General features: G+C 42.1%; 1 pseudogene; it reads right to left on the reverse strand.

Annotated features, from left to right (window-relative positions):
* Window positions 1-215: 215 nt before the first annotated feature.
* LOC141052391 (ras-related protein Rab-7a pseudogene) lies at window positions 216-801 on the reverse strand (annotated as a pseudogene).
* Between the last annotated feature and the right edge of the window lie 13,913 nt (window positions 802-14,714).

Here is a 14,714-nt window from a genome sequence, read left to right on the forward strand (position 1 = left end):
GGGTGATGATGATGGCGGAGATCTGCTTATAATACAGGTGTCTGTTTCTGTCTGGACCGGTGCCTGGGAGCTGGAGAGGGTGAAGGCAGGGAGGGCAGAGGGGGTCTCATATTTATCTTTTACACTCTGGGCAGGGAAGGGAGAGGGGGTCTCATGTTGGAAGGCCTAATTGTGTTATCTGTTAGTGAAGGACTCCAGGTTCACCTTCTCCCTTCTCAGCAGCTGCAGGTCTCCACAAACACCATTACCCAGTCATTCTTGTCCAGTTTGATGGGTTCTGGGAATTCGTTGCACTGCTTGACCTCTTTTTCCTGTTTAAGTGCATTCCTTGCAATGGTCTGAAATGCCTGCTCCACATTTATCATTAGTGCAGGTCTCAAAGTAAGGGATGTTGTTTTTGCTATGACTCCCCACTTGTGTCGGTTTTGTGGTGACTTGTCTGCTTTCAAGGTCTATCTTGTTTCCCAGGACAACGAATGGGAAGTTTTCCAGGTTTGGAGACTGTCCTGGATGTAGAATTCATCTCTCCAGCAGTGGCGCCAAAGGGCGTAGCAGTCAGCACCAAATAGAAGGCCACCCTGAGAGACAGGAAGTGCTCCTGGCCAGCCATGTCCCATATCTGCATTGTGATCAGCAGGTCTTCCACCATCAGCTTCTTGGTCAGAAAGTCCATCCCAGTTGTGGCCTTATACCGTATTTAGTGAATTTCTTATTAACATACTGGTTTGTGAGCAAAGCCTTCACAACTCCAGAGTCTCCTAGGATGATGACCTTCAGAAGCAGTTTCTTCCTGGACATCATCTTTCAAGAAAATGATCCGTGGTGAGTAGATGGCTGCTGGGTATCCACTCATGTGCTGGGCCACTCTTGTTCTTCTCCGGGCCCGCTGCTGCTGTTGCCACTGCTACTCTCAGCTTCTTCCCTGCCAACCCTTATCTTCCCAGCGGTTGTATGACAGAACATTTTTAATATGCTATATTTAGTGCAGAAACATTGAGATTCAGCACTAAAAATGCCCGAAAATCACACTGTTCAACAGCGTCTTTAACGTACAGTGGACATGAGTTTTCATGGAATCCCATCCACTTTGCTTGAATAATTAAATGCATTAGATTTTCTGCATAAAAAAACGCAGCATATACGCTAGTTGGAAATATGACCTATTATTTCTTCCCTCCTTAACTCCTGTGCATCTCAACTGGCCTCACAGGCAATATAATGTATCTTCCGCTGACTGTTAACTGTTGTGAATGGTGCGATCTTGTGTGATCTGCCGTCATCTACTGTGTTATTCTGTGTAATCTGCTGATTTCTGCAGGCATTTCCCTGTCATGATAATTGTGTCTGTGACGATAAAATGACCTCTGACAAGTGATCTGCATATAACATGATACAACCTGTTCTGAGGCTTAGTGGCCAAAGTGCAAACTGTACAATTTCATTATTTTTTGTTTAACAGTGACATAAAAAAGGAGAAAAGACATTACCAAAAAGTTTTCAACTAATTTTTTACATTTCTATCAATCCTTTTAAAACATTTCTGGGCTAACGATGTGCTCATGCACACAATCAATATTATATGGTTTTGATGGATAGCGCTCGTACCCATAATATTCTATGGGGCAGTGCACGTTCCATTTTTTTTCCTCAGCCCAATCAGTTCCGATTTTGATCCGAGTGTCAAATAAAAATCATCAACAAAAGTTCACGGGTCCATGAAAAACATTGGACTGCATTCGTATTACATCTGAGTACTGTCCAGTTTTCGCTGACAGAATGGAGAAGGTGGAAAAAAAAATTTTTTAATGATTGGACCATTTTTCTCAGATGGTGAAAAAATGGTTGTGTGACCATACCCTACAAAAAGAGTTTTCCAGGCTAGTCAAGGTATATAACAACAAGCTGAGTTGACACTCACCCTTCCCCTAATTCTGCTCTGATGGCTGTTTATAGTCTGCAGTGATGACTTCAAAACTACAGAGCATATCCCTGCTGTAGCCAGTCACAGACCTCAGCGGCTCGTGCCATATATATTGGCAGATTGGCTACCGCAGTGTGCTGTAATCATGACATCACTGCTGCACCTTGTAATCAATCACTGGAGAGCAGAGGACTTCAAGGACCACATGGTCTTTTTCTTACTTCAGTCATTTGTATTACTAGTAGAATACCCGCTTCTTCGCTCGCGGAGGATATGTTAGATTGTTGGTTATGGTAGCTAAAGTAAAATTTTCAGTGTCACCCTGAAATTGACATTTTCAGAGTGCTACAATAAAAAAAAAATGTCTACTCTAAATTTTTATTATTTTGGCATTTTACTAATTTGTCGTAACATTGATGTGAGCAAAAACTTTTTTTTTATTTTAAAATTTTTATTGATTTTACATATTCAATACATATTATGTAGTATAAACTATTGCAACTATTTTTTATCAAAAATAAAAATTTATGCATCTTACACAAACATATAAAACATTTACACCCAACACAAGATAGTGCAACCCTTCTCCCCTCCCTCCAGTGTAATCTCTAAGAAGTTCACAGACAAAAGAGTAAAATTGGTTTACAGTTAAACAACTATCTATTGTAGTGCTTTTTTCGTAAACTATGTTTCTGGTTTTACCTTCAGGTGCACATATGAAAAGATTTTTGGGGTTACCCACTCTAGAGCAAGCAACGTACACCTGTCCATGTGAAAAACACGGGAACTCCATATTAATGCCGGCTACTTTAAGTGAGTAAATAGAGAAAAGGAGGGCACCACACAATGTTTAGGGATACACCTGTAGTGTGTATCAGCACCATATGAAAAACAGAAAAAGAAAAAAGATTCAGACCATAACAAGGATCACCAAAAATATACACATATTTTATTGGATTCATAAGAACAACACCACATAAAAACATTTAAAAAGTCATATCATGACATAGAAACAACACATGATCGTCCATAATAGAGCTACAGTCCCCCAAGGCGAATATAAACCAACATATAAAAATGGACACTGTATTATCAAAGCACAATATCAACAAGCTGTGCAAGATGGATATGGTTCATACCTAAACCAATGATAGCACATAGAATTTATACAAGGTAAAATGCCTGACAAAAATGGCAAACAAACTTGTAAATAAAGATGAAAGTAAGCGGGGTGCACCACCAATGTAAAGGTATACAATATAAAACCTTTCAAGGAATAGATCAAATAAGAAGATTCATGCAACACCCATACCACTATCACTAATTTGGGTCAAATATAAACTTGGTAGACCAGAAACCAAATAGTTAAGTGCTGCAGTGTCCAGCTAAATAGATGTTAAATGAGCTTGAAGGTATAAGTGGCAAGAAACGTCCAGAATCAAGGTTCTAGGATGAAAAAATGGTCACCCAGTCAAAATGTGCTGTATATAGCACCCAATGATGTATGTGACCCCACCAGTGATGTATATTCCCCCAGGGACATATATAACCCCAGTGCTGTCTGTGCTTCCCAGTGATATATATAGCCCCTCGGTGTCTATTCCCCCTAGCCTCCCTAGTGATTGTGTCCCACCATCTATGCCCCCCCAACCCCTTCTGTAATTTGTAACAGAGACTCCTGTGGTGCATATACAGCAGTCTCAATGTTTCCTATGTTATATATGTACAGCAGTCCCAGCATCTCCTATGTGATGTATATACAGCAGTATCAGCTTCTCCTATGTGATGTATATACAGCAGTCACAGTGTCTCCTGTGTGATGTATATACAGCAGTCCCTGTGTCTCCTATGTGATGTATGGACAGCCGTCATAGTGTCTCCTATGTGATGCTTATATAGCAGTCCCATCTTCTCTTATGTGGTGTATATATAATAGTCCCAGCATCTCCTATGTGATGTATATGGTTTACAAAACTTATGACAAAAAGATGACTGTTCTTCTGGCTGACAAAAACCTGGAAAAGCAGCTGCGAGAAGAAACATGATCAGTATCACATAACATCACAGCTACACCAAAGAGAAGCAGCTACAGCCATAACATTAAGAGTGAGTTACCGTAATTAATTGTTTAACTAAATATATCTGGGTCATTTTCAAGGTGATCATTTTTATGTGGCCCCTGAATGATGGTAGAAATTTCCAAATGGCCCTCGGCTGTAAAAAGGTTCCCCACCCCTGCTTTAATTAAATGTGTGTTCTGCTGTCACTCTGTACCTGGCTCCTGCTAGCTCCTCCTTTCTAGTCCTGCACTGCTCCCGGCTGAACTCTCTGACTGGATTTGCATAAGGATCCCACACCTCCTGGCTGACATAGCTTTCCAGCCAGAGAGAGCAGTATATGCTTGGCCCAGCCAGAAGTAGTTGCACATGTGAGGGCGGCTACCGGCTGTTGGAGGTGGAGCGTGAGGAGCTGAGGCTGTGTGCAGACGCCAGACGGTGAGCTGGGCCCGGCTGTGAATTTTTTTTTCTTAATGTGTCCCTTAGCCGCTATGCTGACAATTCTTAAAAAAATAATATGTCTAGCTGCTGCACACAGATTGGAGGGGGTAAATAGTGGCTGCACTGCTGCAGTTTGCACCTTATAGTGTGGGGGCTCTGGAGGTGAATATTCTGCCTGCACACAATTTGCTCATTAGTGTGGAGGAGCGGGGGTAAACAGGGCCTTGGACCATCAGAGGACCCACTCACAGTTGGGGCACGGGCCACTCCCCCAGCATCTCTGCTGTGCCGGACCGCTGGAGCTGCCTGATTGCTGTGACTTCACCAGACACTCCACGACTGCTCGTAGTGTGCCATGCGGCTGTGTCTGGTTGTAATGACGTGGCAGGGGTGACACTGGACTTTTAATTGTGCTTGTGTGTCATCGTGCACTCAGACCATCCTCATGGAGTCAGTTTCTAACCGTTTGTGCAGACACATGCACATTTGTGACCTGCTGGAGGTCATTTTGCAGGGCTCTGGCAGTGCTCCTCCTGTGCCTCCTTGCACAAAGGCTGAGGTAGCGGTCCTGCTGCTGAGTTGTTGCCCTCCTACGACCCCCTCCATGTCTCCTGGTGTACTTGCCTGTCTCCTGGTAGTGCCTCCAGCCTCTGGACACTACGCTGACAGACACAGCAAACCTTCTTGCCATAGCTCGCATTGATGTGCCATCCTGGATGAGCTGCACTACCTGAGCCACTTGTGTGGGTTTTAGAGTCCGTCTCATGCTACCACGAGTGGGAAAGCACAACCACCATTCAAAAGTGACCAAAACATCAGCCAGAAAGCATTGGTACTGAGATGTAGTCTGTGGTCCCCAACTGCAGAACCACTCCTTTATTGAGGGTGTCTTGATAATTGCCAATAATTTCCATCTGTTGTCTATTCCACTTGCACAACAGCATGTGAAATTGATTGTCGATCAGTGTTGCTTCCTAAGTGGACAGTTTGATTTCACAGAAGTTTGATTTACTTGGAGTTATATTCTGTTGTTTAAGTGCTCCCTTTATTTTTTTTGAGCAGTGTATATACATGTTTGTGTGTGGCTATATATATATATATATATATATATATCCATGATTCATCAGATCCAGGTTCAAGGAGCATCCAGGAATACATCAGATTAGCGCCAGAAGATGAGATGTTGACAGAAAGCCTAAGGCAGTAACAACAGATCTGAAAGGAAGAACAGGAGCGTGAAGTGCCATGGCAAGACAAGCCGCTGCATGGGATGTACTACGGACAGATAATGGAAGTGGCTGACATGGAGAAATCCTAACAATGGCTGGAGAAAGCTGGACTCCGAGACAGCACAGAGGCACTAATCATAGCGGCACAAGAGTAAGCACTAAGTACAAGATCCATAGAAGCAGGAATCTACCACACAAGACAAGACCCAAGATGTAGACTATGCAAAGAAACCTCAGAAACAGTACAAAACATAGTGGCAGGATGCAAAATGCAAGCAGGAACAGCTTATACTAAACGCCACAACCAAGTAGCGGGAATTGTATACAGGAACATCTGAGCAGCATATGGGGTAAGCCCCCCTAAGTCCAGGTGGGAGACCCCATAAAAAGTGGTGGAAAATTAAACAACTAAAATACTGTTGGACTTCAAGATCCAGACAGATAAGCAGGTGTTGGCTAACCAACCAGACATTGTCATAGTAGACAAGGATCAGAAGACAGCAATGATAATATATGTGGCAGTGCCAAGTGACAGCAACATCAGAAAGAAGGAATATGAGAAGCTGGAGAAATACCAGGGCATCAAAGGAGAACTGGAGAAGATGTGGAAGGTGAAGGCAACAGTTATTCCAGTGGTGATAGGAGCACTTGGAGAAGTGACCCCTAAGTTGGAAGAATGGGTACAACAGATCCCAGGAGAAACCTCTGAGCCCTCTGTCCAGAAAAGCGCAACACTGGGAACAACTAAGATCCTGCGCAGAACCCTCAAACTCCCAAGCCTCCCGAGGAGGACCTGAGAATGAGAAAGGACAACAAAAAAAGATCAGCCCCATTGAGGGGTGAGAAGGAAGGTTTTATATATATATATATATATATTTATATATAGCTTTGTCGCCATAAAATGACGGGGGCCCAGACACATTTCTTGCACAGGGGTCCCAAGCTGTCAGTGTCCGCCCCTGAGCATCACTGATGATGCTTGTTTCAGGGTGAGCTCCCTGATGATGCTTTGTTTCACTATCCCAGCATGCACTGGGATTCTCAGACAAAGCGTCATCAAAAAGGAAGTGGGGAAGAAAAAGAAAAGCAGTTAGTGTAGTTACAGGAGGATAGGAAATTTTTAATTAATTTTTAACTAAGGTATATTAGAAATTGGTTTAGATTGGCATATAGGATGAAAATTAATTAGTATTTTGCACCACCCCTTTAAGGAGTTTTAAAAGGTTAATAGAGTTAACTTCACTATGTAGAACAGTTTATGATGATGAGGAGATAATTCCTTTCCTTCTTATACAGGAAAGATGTATATCTTTGTACCGTGTTAGCCAGTAGATAGAAAAATATTCAGAATTGAGAGTCCTCAGTGGTTGATACCTTTTAATGGCTAACTGAAAAGATGGTAACACATTGCAAGCTTTCAAGACTACTCAGGTCTCTTCTTCAGGCTAGACTAATACAAAATCTGAAGAGTCACATATTTATGCACAATACAACACAGAAAAAATGCAATGGATAAGACAAGTGACGTGAAGCAGAACTATCAATATGGGAGAGGGAGAAACATAAATATTGGACCAGTACATAGATAAGGAGTCCGGATGTTTTATAGTCCTCTGATTGGGGTTTCCTAATGTGTTGTGATGCCCCCCACCAGGTCTTGAAAGCAAATTCCTTAATTGATGTAAAAAGACATAAATCCATGCAACACATTCATTCCAGCACTGAGAGTGTCAAAGGTCGTCATAAATTTATACTCCCAAATTCTGAATATTTTTCTTTCCTTCCTATGTGATTCTTTATCTCTCCTTGGTCTATCTGTTCTCCCCTTACTACTCGTAAATGTATATTGCTTCTATGGCCTTTTCCCCATTTTATTTGTTATACCTATGTTGTAAATTTTTATGTATAGTCTATACTTGCCTTCCATTGCCAAATAATTTAATTCTGCTCATCTTCAATTGACATTTTGTATTGCTTTGTAGCAATTAATAAAATTGGCAGTGACACTGAGCAATTTTAATTGAGGTTTTTAAATAGCTCAATGCTTTACTATGGCCAGATATTTGTAAGAAGAGCATTATAAACTCCTTGGCCCCATAATTTGCTTTTTTTTTAAAAAAAAAAAATCACTTTTCTTTTTTTGCCCTGTGGTCTTCATTGAGGTTTTTGCTTAACCCCTTTCTGACATATGATGTACTATCCCGTCCATGTGCCCTGGGACTTAATTCTCAAGGACGGGATAGTACGTCATAGCCGCTGATCACGGCCGGATGTCAGCTGATTATCACAGCTGACACCCGGCACTATGTGTCAGGGGTGGTCACGGACCGTCCCTGGCACATTAACCCCTGGCACACTGTGATCAAATATGATCGCAGTGGACCAGGGGTTTAGAGAAGCAACGGCAGGGAGGGGGCTCCCTCCATGCTTCCCTGAGACCCCCGCAGCAGCGCGATGTGCAGTGCTGCTGCGGGGGCCTCCTTCCCTGCACATCCCCGGATCCAATATGGCGGCGGGGACCTTCGGGGGCCTTGAGGGAGGCGACCTCCTCAGTGCCTGCACGGCACAGGCATGAGGAAGCCTGCTGCAGTGCCTGTGTCAGATCGTTGATCTGTCACAGCTTTGTGATGTGTCAGACCAGCGATCTGACACATGACAGTGATGTCCCCCCTGGGACAATGTAATAAAGTAAAAAGAAAAAAAAGTGTAAAAATATTTATAAATATTCCCTAATAAATTCATTTTTTTGGAAATAAAAAAACAAACAATGAAAGTATACATATTTGGTATCGCTGCGTCCGTAACGACCCACCCTATAAAACTGTCCCACTAGTTAACCCCTTTATTGAACCCCTTAATAATTAAAAAACAAAGCAAAAAACAATGCTTTATCATCATACCGCCGAACAAAAAGTGCAATAATGCGCGACCAAAAAAACGGATATAAATAACCATGGTACTGCTGAAAACGTCATCTTGTCCTGCAAAAAACGAGCTGCTATACAGCATCATCAGTGAAAAAATAAAAAGTTATAGCTCGCAGAATAAAGCGATGCAAAAATAATAATTTTTTATATAAAATTGTTTTCATTGCAAAAAAGCGCCAAAATATAAAAAAACGACATAAGTGAGGTATCGCTGTAATCGTACTGACCTGAAGAATAAAATTGCTTAATCAATTTTACCGGACGCAGAAAGGTGTAAACGCACCCCCCAAAAGAATTTCATGAAATGCTGCTTTTTGTTCATTTTGCGTCGTAAAGATCGGAATAAAAAGCGATCAAAAAATGTCACGTGCCCGAAAATGGTACCAATAAAAACGTCGACTCATCCAGCAAAAAATAAGACCTCGCATGACTCGGTGGGTCAAAATATGGAAAAATTATAGCTCTCAAAATGTGGTGATGCAAAAAACGATTTTTACAATAAAAAGCATCTTTTAGCGTATGACAGCTGCCAAACATAAAAACCTGCTATAAATAGTAAATCATACCCCCTTTATCCCCCCCTTAGTTAGGGAAAAATAATAAAATAAAAAAAAATGTATATATTTCCATTTTCCCATTAGGGTTAGGGCTAGGGCTACGGTTAGGGCTAGGGTTAAGGCTAGGGTTAGGGCTAGGGCTGATATTATTGTTAGGGATGTGTTAGGGTTGGAGTTAGAATTGGGGGGTTTCACTGTTAAGGCACATCAGGTGATCTCCAAATGCAACATGGCGTCTGATCTCAATTCCAGCCAATTCTGCGTTGAAAAAGTCAAAAGGTGCTCCTTCCCTTCCAAGCTCTGCCATGCGACCAAACAGTGGTTGACCCCCACATATGGGGCATCAGCCTACTCAGGACAAATTGAACAACAACTTTTGTTGTCCAATTTCTCCTGTTACCCTTGGGAAAATAAAAAAATGGGGGCAAAAATAACATTTTTGTGAAAAAAAAATGATTTTTTTTATTTTTATGGCTCTATGTTATAAACTTCTGTGAGATAAAAGGAGAGATACAGGGCGCATCCACTGTGTGAAATCCGTATAAAACAATTAAAATTGTGGAACAGTAGGGAAGGTGCTCACCTATTGGGGTTGTGAGGAAGTCACAACACCCATGAACGCTTGAGAAGCAGCAGCAAGTCTGCACAGGGTCCTAGGACAGAATTGCAGAAATGACGTGGAAGTGCAATAAGGACTGCGCTTGCTTCTGGTAGAGTAAAGGGTTCTTTATTCAGCCAACGCGTTTCCTGAGCCTGCTGGCTCACTTCATCAGGGCAGGAATCTGCCCTGATGAAGTGAGCCAGCAGGCTCAGGAAACGCGTTGGCTGAATAAAGAACCCTTTACTCTACCAGAAGCAAGCGCAGTCCTTATTGCACTTCCACGTCATTTCTATAAACTTCTGTGAAGCACTTGGGGGTTCAAAGTGCTTTATCTAAATAAGTTCCTTGGGGGGTCTAGTTTTCAAAATGCGGGTCATTTGTGGGGGTTTCAACAGATTAGGCACATCAGAGGCTCTCCAAACGCGACATGACACCCGCAGACCATTCCATCAAAGTCTGCATTCCAAAACGTCACTACTTCCCTTCCGAGCCCTGACGTGTGCCCATACAGTAGTTTTCTCCCACATATGGGATATCCGCGTACTCAGGACAAATTGGACAACAAGTTGGGGGTCCAATTTCTCCTGTTACCCTTGGGAAAATAAACAAATGGGGACTAAATGATAATGTTTGTGAAAAAAATATGATTTTTTAATTGTACGGCTGTACGTTATAAAATTCTGTGAAGCCCTTGGGGGTTCAAAGTGCTCACCACACATCTAGATAAGTTCCTTGGGGGTTCTAGTTTCCAAAATAGTGTCATTGTGGGGGGTTTCCACTGTTTTGGCACATCAGGGGCTTTCCAAACCCGACATGGTGTCCGATCTCAATTCCAGCCCAAAAAGTCAAATGGCGCTGCTTCCCTTCTGAGCTCTGCCATGCGCCCAAATAGTGGTTTACCCCCACATGTAGGGTATCAGGGTACTCAGGACAAATTGCCCAATAACTTTTGGGGTCCTGGTACCCTTGGGAAAATAAAAATTGGGGTTGAAAAGATCATTTTTGTGGAAAAAATATGATTTTTTATTGTACTGCTGTACGTTATAAACTTCTGTGAAGCCCTTGTGGGTTCAAAGTTCTCACCACATATCTAGACAAGTTCCTTGGGGGTTCTAGTTTCCAAAATGGGGTCACTTGTGGGGGTTTCCACTGTTTAGGTACATCAGGGGCTCTCCAAACATGACATGGCATCCGATCTGAATTCCAGCCAATTTTGCATTGAAAAAGTCAAATGGCGCTCCTTCCCTTCTGAGCTCTGCCATGCGCCGAAACAGAGGTTCTTCCCCACATATCAGGTATCAGCATACTCAGGACAAACTGCACAATAACTTTTGCAGTCCAATTTCTCCTGTTACCCTTGGTAAAATAAAAAAAATTGAACCTGAAATATTTTTTTTTGTGAAAAAAAGTTAAATGTTCATTTTTTTTTTAAATATTCAAAAAATTCCTGTGACGCACATAAAGGGTTAATAAACTTTTTGAATGTGGTTTTGAGCACCTTGAGGGGTGCAGTTTTTAGAATGGTGCCACTTTTGGGTATTTTCTATCATATAGACCCCTCAAAGTGGCTTCAAATGTGATGTGGTCCATAAAAATAAAATGGTGTTGCAAAAATGAGAAATCGCTGGTCAACTTTTAACCCTTATAACTTCCTCCAAAAAAATTTTGGTTCCAAAATTGTGCTGATGTAAAGTAAATAGGTGGGAAATGTTATTTATTAAGTTTTTTTATGTGCCGTATCTCTGTGATTTAAGGGCATAAAAATTCAAAGTTGGAAAATTGCGAAATTTTCAAAATTTTTGCCAAATTTCCATTTTTTTTCACAAATAAACGCAAGTTATTTGAATGAAATTTTACCACTAACATGAAGTACAATATGTCACGAGAAAACAATGTCAGAATCACCAGGATCCATGCAAGCGTTTCAGAGTTATAGCCTCATAAAGGGACAGTGGTTAGAATTGTAAAAATTGGCCCGGTCATGAACGTGCAAACCACCCTTGGGGGTTAAGGGGTACATATCTGTAGTCTGAGAGACACATGTATGTATACAATATATATGATCTTTTTGTTTTCATGGCTGCGGTGATCACGAGTCATGGCTGGGAGATGTTGACATGAAGATCTGACAGATGGAGAAGAAACTGCAGGAAATGACTCTAATCAGATCAGATGTCAGCGGAAAGTACCTGGATGTAAATATTATGTTGTTTCTGCACTATGTGACTTGAAGTGATAATGTCAGTTGTAAAATCCCTTAGGCTGCATTCTCACATTCGTGTGATATGTCTGTGTGCTGCAAGATTTTTTTTATTGTACGGCACACGCACATGTAGAGTTTTATAGAACCATTCACACATCCTTGAAAATCATAGATCTGAGAATACGATCTGTGAGGGTCAGAGAATGTCCTGGTCTCATCAGATTTATGTAAGGGAGAGTACTGTAATGTCGGTGGGTTTAAACGCAGTTCTACTCACTGCATGTACCTCTCTACTCCTCCCAGTGTCAGACTATCTCACTGAGCTTCCTTGAGCAACTTTTCCAGGACTGTTTCATCTTCCTGTTGCTAGAGAGTCTCCACATGGATATAGAGAGGCACGGCCAAACTCTTTAAGAATTTAAAACCACTGTGTTCTGCAGAGTTTTGCTTCCCTGACCTATCCCATGCCAGCAGTAGATATACACTGGGCAGTTACAATCTCAACACCTTGCCTGAGGTTAGGTCTAGTTGCAGTTCGTCACTAGTTCCCTGTCAAGGTGCTTAATTGTTTTGACTCTCCTGAGGCTAGTTTCATACTAGCGTTCAATCGCGCATCGCATCGTGCGCTATTGGGCGCATGCGCAATGTCCCCCTATCTTTAACATGGTGATCGCAGGGTCTTGCGAATGTACGCGCTCTTCAGCGTTTAGCGTGCACTGCGCATTTTACAGGTGTGCGCCCAGACGCCCCGTACGCTACATGTTGCATTTTTTTTTCTGGCGGCATCGTTAAAAAAATTGCGAGCGCACAAAAATAGCATTACAGTCTATGTGGTTGCTGACGAGCGCTTGGCACCGCCACATCAGCGCCTTTTGCGCGCTCGCGATTTGAGTAAACAATGTCTAGACACTTGTCTAGAACTCCCCGTAAACAAGCAACATTGTTTTGGATGAGTGTAAATAAAAGAAGGTGTCTTCAGGGTCAGACAATTACATACAGCCTTGCAGAGACCAGACAAGCATTCTACAAGAGCCTTCTACCTGTGGATTCAAGCTTCAGGAGCCAAAATGTGAGTATTCTTAAAAATAATGTCTGTGTGTCCTGTAAAATTTATTATGTACTAATGTAATTTTTTTTTCTTTTCAGCATGTCTTCTTCCGGATCGGTGTATTCGCCATCTCGGCAAGAACTGGCCCAAGCTGATCGTGAGGTGAGAATCTTGCTGCCTTTTGGTAAGTATAGCTTCCTCTAGAAATGTGTTTTAATTTTTTCTATCTTTACAGACATCGGACACGGGCAGTGAAGATGGAGTGCGGGAGTGGTCTGAGCGGGAGCAGTCTGAGCGGGAGCAGTCTGAGGATTCTGAGCGGGAGCAGCGTAGTCAAGTCGTGGCGACGAGATGCAATGTGAGAATATATATTTTTCTTTTCTGTCTTTCTTTGCTTCTTTTCTGTTTCTTTTTGTATCTTTTCCATTCTATATTTTTTTTTCTAGGTTCCACAGCGGGATGACGAAGTCTACATCGACAACGAGCACCTGATCCGCCTCGTTGAGGAGCGCATCCCGTTGTGGGACAGCCGTGACCAGCAGTACAAAGACACAGTGGTGACCCGGCAGCTCTGGAATGAGGTGGCCGCAGCGATGATGGATGGTTGGGACAGTGCCTCTGCAGCTTCAAAAAGGGCGTTCAGTAAGTATAAAGATGCTCTGTGATACAGCATTTATTTTTGGACCTGATGGTGCTGATGTGTTTTTTGCAAGATATATACTTGCAATAAACACACCAATGCCTGGTGGAAAACTGTGATTGATTTGTGTTTTCAACTGTTGCATATTTTTTTGGGACCTGACGGTGCTGGTGTTTTTTTGGCAAGATATATTCTTGCATGAAAAGCACCAATGCCTTGTTGAAAACTGTGATTGATTTGTGTCTTCAACTGCTGCATTGTTTTGTGGACCTGATAGTGCTGGTGTTTTTTTGGCAAGATATATTCTTGCATGAAATGCACCAATGACTTGTTGAAAACTGTGATTGATTTGTGTTTTCAACTGCTGCATTGTTTTGTGGACCTGACGGTGGTGGTGTTTTTTGGGCAAGATATATTCTTGCATGAAAAGCACCAATGCCTTGTTGAAAACTGTGATTGATTTGTGTCTTCAACTGCTGCATTGTTTTGTGGACCTGATGGTGCTGGTGTTTTTTTGGCAAGATATATTCTTGCATGAAAAGCACCAATGCCTTGTTGAAAACTGTGATTGATTTGTGTCTTCAACTGCTGCATTATTTTGTGGACCTGACGGTGGTGGTGTTTTTTGGGCAAGATATATTCTTGCATGAAAAGCACCAATGCCTTGTTGAGAACTGTGATTGATTTTTCAACTGCTGTCTTGATCCTGTTTTCACTCTTGTTCCTGATTATACTGTTGTTTTCGCTGATACATATATTGTAGCAGGAAACATAACAGCGTCGTCCGTCTCAACAGTTACGCATTGTGTCTAGAATTTTATTGGTGCTGCAGCAGTGACTGTTTTCAAAGTTCAGTCAGGTGTGTGTGGTGAGAATGACGTTAAAGTAGTGCATTTTTAATTTTTTTTTACCAATAGTGCAAAAAATCCGCACACGTTGGCACTCGATGAAGGACCGCTTCAACACTGATATTCGTGCTGAGGGACAGGTTCGGAGTGGTTCTGCGGCAAGGCACAGAAGAAAGTACCGCTACCATCGCGAATTGGCTTTCCTGAGACCGGTCCTTGCCAGCAGAGCGTAAGTTTTTGTT

Source organism: Dendrobates tinctorius, unplaced genomic scaffold (assembly GCF_039654945.1).
Source record: "Dendrobates tinctorius isolate UK_male_01 unplaced genomic scaffold, ASM3965494v1 ptg000160l, whole genome shotgun sequence".
In the NCBI taxonomy this organism is placed as follows: Eukaryota; Metazoa; Chordata; class Amphibia; order Anura; family Dendrobatidae; genus Dendrobates; species Dendrobates tinctorius.